This window comes from Sturnira hondurensis, unplaced genomic scaffold (genome assembly GCF_014824575.4).
Source record: "Sturnira hondurensis isolate 20B ecotype Veracruz unplaced genomic scaffold, ASM1482457v3 Scaffold0022549, whole genome shotgun sequence".
Classification (NCBI taxonomy): Eukaryota; Metazoa; Chordata; class Mammalia; order Chiroptera; family Phyllostomidae; genus Sturnira; species Sturnira hondurensis.
In genome coordinates this window covers 20,045-27,706 of record NW_028095180.1, presented here as the reverse complement: position 1 = coordinate 27,706, position 7,662 = coordinate 20,045, and the positions used below count along the sequence as shown (strand labels likewise).

At 38.7% G+C, this 7,662-nt stretch overlaps 1 pseudogene; it reads left to right on the top strand.

Moving 5' to 3' along the window:
• The first annotated feature begins 6,741 nt into the window (after positions 1-6,741).
• On the top strand, positions 6,742-7,120 carry LOC118979574 (60S ribosomal protein L22-like; annotated as a pseudogene).
• The last annotated feature ends 542 nt before the right edge of the window (positions 7,121-7,662 follow it).

Genomic DNA, 7,662 nt, shown 5'->3' with positions numbered 1-7,662 from the left:
TGTAGATGAAGTCTATTCTGCTTCTGCAAAAGTGGCTCGGCATTGCCAGACATTGGCCATCTTGATATCTTTGCCACATGGCAAGAGGCTGCTCCTGAATCAGAGGAATTAAGATGGGTAAACAATGGCTATGAATTAAATAACTAGCTGGGGCTATGGGAGATCCCAGACTGCCCCTTGGTTCTTCTTGCTCCTCGGCAAACCCTTTTGTGTTTTTTGCATTCCTTCCTCCACCACAGCACATTTACTCAACTGCCATTTAGTTTAGCTTATCAATATGCTCTTGTGGTTGTATGTATGTTTTTCATATCAACTGAAGCCTTCCCTTGCTGCAAGGCTGATGCCCTCACAGTGGCACAGAAACTGTTCGTTTGTGTTTCCTATGTGGTATACTTTCCATAGTCTCCAGTGACCAAGGCACCCACTTCACTGAGCAAGTCATATGAGCCTCGACAGAAAGCCTTGCAAACTTCTTGGAATTATCACTGAATCCATCACCCTCAATCATCAGACAAGGTTGAGAGAATGAATGGGAAACAGAATTCAAGCAGAATAAGTCCTTTAATATTTATTAAAGAACTGGTCCTTTAATATTTTTAATGGATTTAATAAAATAATTTTTCTCTTAAGTTACCTGTGACTTAAAACAATGTGTTAACAACTTTTTAAGCAGAACTGAAACATTTATCTTTTTCTTACTACTTGAATTTTCCAGAATTCAGAAACTCTAGTGAGAATTCTTATTTTCATGGCAATATTGTCACTTGGACAAGTTCAATAAGAATCTTTCCTTGTAATAATATGCAATTAGAACTGGTTATATTAACAAGGCTTTGACTAGAGTGTCTTATATGAGAAGACATGCACAGACTCAGAAATGACCAGAGCTTTAAGGAATTAAGACTGACTTACAGAACACAATAAAATCCTTATAAATACTGGCCTGGCACCTTGATTACAGGTTCCCTGGAAACCTTTCTGGTTGAGTAAGGAAGGTCACTTCCTGCCAGACGCAGGAACCTCACTATATTTTGGGGACCTCAAGAAGAGAGGAACTCACCAAAACATATAGGAATTGCTGGCAAAGTACAATGGCAAGTCCTTACCTTTGCTTTCAAAGCCTTAAGAGGGATTTAAAAGTTCAATCTGAAGATTCCTTAAGAAAAATTCCAGCAAAACAGATTTAAAAGAGCTTTATATGGTTAATTACATGAATGTTGCACCTATGTAAATAACAGGTCAAGTGTATTGAAACCATACCTATTTTGCAAACAAATGAGTCCAATTTGACTATTTTTGGTAAAAACGGTGGTGACTTTAGGAAAAAGAATATGTTTCAGTAATACACCTTTGTGGATGTTAGAGTTCAGTGTCATTCATTGTCTTTTGAGGTTTTGTTTCGACTCATGAACTACTGAATCTAGAAGTCTTCTTGCTTCCTTGCATATCTGGGTATAACTCTCCAAACTAATGATTCGATTTTTCTGCTGTCCTTTGAGTTAGAAGCTTTGGCTTTTCATAAAGCCAAGCAAGGTAAACATGGGACAACCTGACAGAAACTTCAGAGAAATTACCACAACGGCTCATATGTGGACCATCTTTGGGCCTGCTGCAGAGAGATCACCAGAGATATTCAAACCGAAAATCAGGAGAGCAATCCTGTCAGACTGTCATTGCCTGACTTCACTCCATCAGAAGATGCTTTGAACCAGATACCTACGAATCTTCTCAACTGTCTGCCTTCAGAACTTCAGAAACTGGGATTACAGTCGGCTCCAATCATTAACCATTGTTTTTCTTTGGTTTCTACAGAGATGCCTCTTAATAAATTCCTGATTGCTGAGACCATAGATAGTCCTACCTTTGGGAACCGCCTGCATCACTGGTGCCTGAAATCAGATATAACTATTTAAATAAACTAAACTTTCCTCAAGACTGACACTAGTTTCATCAGATCTGGAACAATCTATCAACCCAACTTCTGAAATGTGAAACTTCTCAGGAAAGTTCAAAGGCGAGATTGAAGGGCTTCAGAAGAGGCCTCTGGAAGATTTGTGTCACTGGCATGTGAATTATTGGCATGTGAATTATTTTGAGCTGAAGGCAGCTTAGACCCTGCTGGCTCACAAGAAACTTTTCCTCTTCTGTTAAGACTTTGAATTAGAGACCTTGCCAATAATAAATGTTATTGGGCAAAATAACTTCTTATGATCCATCTGTAAGGTACGGTTAACGTCTAACTACTGAACATCTGCTCTGTTTATCTTCCTCTGAATGGCCTTCCTCCCCTGTGAAGCCCAAGGTACTTTACCTCATCCTTAGCCTAGAATGTCATATATACCTCATTTTCCCTTTCTGTCTCCGAACCTCTCCTGTATGTGGGGTCTCTGACTCTCTCATGTACATGGGGTTCCAAAACATATATGATTAAATTTGGTTAGTTTCTCTTTTAAAAAAATGTATTGACATTTAGAGAGAGAGAGAGAGGGAGAAGAAACAGAAAGTGAGAGGAACAGAGATTTGTTGTTCCACTTATTCATGCACTCACTGGTTGCTCCTTGTATGTGTCCTGACTGGGGATCAAGCCCACAACCAGGTGTATCAGGATGATACTCTATTCAACTGAGCTAGCCGGCCAGGGCTGGTTATTTTCTCTTTTTATTGATGTTTCTTATGTCTATTTGATCATTAGACCAGCCAGAATAACCTAGAAGAACAGAGGGAAATTTCTTCCTCCTCCACAATAGCAAAGCTCACTTATAGTGAGAAAAATGCAAATCAGAACTATATCAGGAGACCATTTTTTACTTGTAAGATTGGCAATTATCAAAAATTGGTAATATTGTTGGTGATGACAGTGAGTAAATGAGCAGTTACAAACATTGTTGCTAGGAGTGTAAACTGGTACAATATTGATGGAAAGTGATTTGATATTACCTATGAAAACGAAAAATGCACATTCCCTCATGCCAGCCATTTCACTTCTAGATGTACTAGCCTATGTGGGAAACGATAGCACATGATTATTCAGTGCCGCACTGTTTACAACAGACAAAGAGGAAAAACAATCTCAAGTGCCCTTCAGTGGGGACTACTTAAGACAGGCCCTGAAGTGGGGCTTGCTTCCTCATACAATGGAATAGTTTGCACCAGTAAAAGAAAAGAAAGCAATGCGCAAAACAACATGTATAATATACTACCATTATTTTTAAAGTGTAGAGAAAATGGAGAATATACCTGTAATTGCTTTATACAGCACAGACTCTATCTGAAAGGACATTACCTCAAAAACAGCAAAACTGAGTGTCCAAGGGAAGGGAAACAAACTTGCACCGTGGAATTCTTCACTGGAGAATTGTATATTATGGGCAATAATTACTGTTCTTTTTTCAAAACTTATTTTAGTTAAAAAATAGAAAGTGCCTTGACTAGTGTGACTCAGTTGATTGAGCTCTGGCCTGCAAACCACAGGGTTGCCAGTCTGATTCCCAGTCTAGGGCACATGCTTGGTTTTGGGCCAGGTCCCCAGTGGAGGGTGTGCAGGAGGGAAGACGCACTGATGTTTCCCTCTCTTTCTCCGTCCCTTCCCCTCTCTAAAAACAAATAAATGTAATCTTTAAAAAACAGAAAGCAAGAAAAGAAATAATCTGACTTAAAAATGGACAGAGGACTTGAATAGACTTTTTTCAAAGAAGACATACAAATAACCAACAGATGCATGAAAAGGCCCTCAACTTCACTAGCTATTAGGGAAATGCAAATCAAAACCACAATGAGACATCACTTAACACCTGTTAGAATGGCTACTATAAAAAAAGACCAGAAATAACAAGCGTCCGTGAGGTTGTGGAGAAAAGGGAACCTTTGTACACTATTGGTGGGAATGCAGACTGGTACAGCCACTATGGAAAATAGTTGTAGGTTCCTCATAAAATTAAAACTAAAACTACCTTATCTCCCAGATTTTTCACTTCTGGGTATTTATCTGAAGAAAACAAAAATACCAATTTAAATATATAGGCACTCCCATATTTGCTACAGCATTATTTATGATAGCTAAGGCATGGATGAAGAAAGTGTGGCATATATACAATGAAATACTGTACTTAGCCACAAAAAAACAAAAATAGAATAAAAAAACCTTGCCATTTGCAACAACATGAATAGACCTAGAGGGTATTATGCTAAGTGAAATATGTCGGACTAAAAAGGATAAATATTATATTATCTCACTTACACATGGAACTTAAAAAAATAAAAAAAGAACAAACAAAATCCCCAAAACCAAACAAAAGTAACTGAATTTGTGGGTAAGGAGAACAGATTGGTGGTTGGCTGAGGCAGGGGTTGGGCAGCAGGCAATTCGGGTGTCAGGGTCAAAAGGTACAAATTTCCAGTTATAAAATGTTTAGGTTACAAAAATGCTGTATGCAGCATGGTGACTACAGTAAATAAGCCTGTATTGTATATTTGAAAGTAGCTAGGAGAGTGAATCTTAAAAGGTCCCATCATGAGGGAGAAAAAGTTTATAATTGTGAGATGATGAGTTTTAACTGGACTTATCGTGGTCATCATTTTGCAATATATACATATACTGAATCATTACACTATAAACCAGAGAGTAATGTTATATCAGTTATACTTCCATATAAAATGTACACACGCAAAGAAGGAAGTTTTAAAAAGCACAGAGCTTGTGACCCATGACTTACCAATGACATCTTTCCTTGTGGCTCTCGGCTCAAAGTCCATGGCATAGAGATCAGAAACGGTGACAGTGCAGCCCTGCGTGCGCAGTTCGTCCACAGCCACTTTCATCAAGGATCCATTGAAAGACCTAGGTTCTTGGTGCGCGAAGACGATGAGCACTTTTTTACCTAAATCCAGAGAAGAAATCATTTCTCTTAAAGAGCAATTCCTCTTTGTCAAAATTGAATAAGGACTAAGATAAAAAATGAAATATTTTTCAGCAGGAGTATTACAGCAACTGAAGCTAAGAAATGCCAACCTTCTTAGTGAGTTTTTAATCCAGTCATATCATACCTCATTGTTACTTGAGTTTACTGATATACAGATACACAATGGGTCAAATTAGGATTCCTCAAAAATCATACAACGAAGGTTTTTAAAAACCCCAATCCATTTATTTCAGTTTTGCTTTATGAGAAGTCATAGCCCTATTCCTGAACATCAAAATAAAAAAGTACTGTAACTAATCTTTTGTGCTAACCCTATGTTGACAGGCACCAGCTACCGACACAGTTCTGCTTCCCTTCCTTCAGCCCCATCAAAATTTCACATGTAAATAAGATATCAAAATTGGGCTCCTAATACAACTATAGGGAAGGCAGGCCCAAGAGGAGCCCTGCTTTGGTGGTATGATGACCAGAAGTCTAAAAAGAGTCCGGTTTTATAGGTGCTGGTGTGTCATTATTACCAACAGCTTCTGAAGTAGTATTTCCCTTCTTCACGTGAGATTATGTACTGATTTTTGGGGGGGAGGCACCTCTGGTGACTTGTTTAAATTTTCCCAAGTCATGGCTAGCTATCACCAAAATGTTTGAACTTTCTATTTGAAATTTTCAGTTTAGGTCTTTAAAGAAAAAATACAAAAATTAGTCTAAAGCAAACAATTTCGGGGCGTTCAACAGAGTATGAAGGTTGAATTCCATGAGTTAGACTAATGATTAATATTGTTTATTTTACCTTCTCATACTCATTTTTTAGTGAATGGACTCTGCTTGGGGGCTTAATAGGAAAATGGAGACAAGGCAACATCTATATCCATAATTCTCAATTAGAGGCAGTGTTGCCTCCTAGAAGACATTTCACAATATTTGGAGACCGTTCAGTTTTCACAACTCGGGGTCGGGGGGCTACTAGCATCTGGTAGACAGAGCCCCACAGATGCTGCTACACATCCGACAACGCACGAGGCAAAGGCTTATATGGCCCAAAATGTCATTAGTGCTGAGGTGGAGAAATCCTAATGTATAATATCACATTTAGAGTGGATTTTTATCTTCTGAAATGAAAGGATTTTCATGTTATACTGTTGAGAACTAAAAAGATGGCACAGAATAGGGTGTTTGTCATGAGCAGGGACACAAGTGAAAATGAGGAGTCATACTGAATTTCTAACCATGGTTACTCCCAGGCCTCACTCACTCAACTATTTATTGAGCATCTACTATTCCCAGGGATCACTCCACAGACTGGACAACATGGCCCTTACCTTTGAGGAACTTATATTTTGGTAGGATTTCAATAGACAATAACACAAGAAAATACAAAATAAGGTAATTCAAGGTAGTGATCCACATTATAAACAAGTGTTATACACTTCAGTGTTGTATGGGTTTTTAGAACAACATATTCAATTTTGAATTAAAATGTTAATTTAAACAAGTTTCACTCTCCCATAGCTAATAGTCACCTGCCATATTCTAGGATGATGAATTGTTTTCTCTGACAGGTCAGAAGGAAGGTTTGCTATTGATCCTGGGCACAGAATGATTCCTTGTACACGGCCCCCGGCTTTCAGATGCGGTTGCTCTCCTCAGTGACCTCAACAATCTAGAAGAGAAAAACAAACCCTTGAGGGAGGTGGGGAGACAAGGCGGTGAGGCTGATGTACTGGCTCTAAGCCTCACCATCACTTTGTGGAGGACATGCAAACATATCAGGAAAAAGGATTTTCAAGAGAGGCAAGGAACCACCCTTTCTGCCTCCACCACCACCATGGTCCCTGTGAAAAAGCTTGTGGCAAAGGGGGGCAAAAATAAGGAGGCAGTTCTGAAGTTTGCCCTAAACTGCACCCACCCACTAGAAAATAGAGCCATGGATGCTGCCAATCTTGAAGAGTCTCTTCAAGAGAGAATCAACGTGATTGCTAAAGATGGGAATCTTAGTGGAGAGATATAACCGCGAAAAAAAGAAAGAGTGAGAACACTGTAACTTCTGAGGTGCCTTCTCCCAAAATGTATTTGAAATATCTCACCAAAAATATTTGAAGAATAATCTCCATGATTGGTTGCATGTAGTTGCTAATAGCAAAGAAAGTCACAAGTTGTGTTACTTCTACAATAAACAGGATGAAGAGGAGGAAGATGAAGATTAAAACTCATTTATCTGGCACATTTTCTATGAGTTCTTGAATGAAACTTGGGAATCAAAAAAAAAGACAGAAGGAACTCTGGAGATTCAGGTCTCAAAGGACAGGTCATACAGTATGCCAAAACAAATTTTTTAAGTATATTTTATTAATTATGGCATTACAGTTGTCCCATTACCTCCATTCACTCCCCTTCACCCTGCACACCCCTCCCCTAGCATTTCCCCCTTTCATTTATGTCCATGTGTCACAAGTTCTTTACATTCTGTATTTCCCATAGTATTCCTGCCCTCCCCCCTATTTTCTACCTACCATCTATGCTACTTATTCTCTGTACCTTCTCCCCCCTTCTCCTCCTCCCACTCCCGTATTGCTAACCCTCCATGTGATCTCCATTTCTATTATTCCACTTCCCATCTAGCTGTCCTCTTAGTTTGCTTTACTTTTAGATGTGGTTCTTAATAACTGTGAGTTTGCTGTCCTTTCACTGTTCATATTTTTCATCTTCTTTTTCTTAGATAAGTCCCTTTAACATTTCATATAATAAC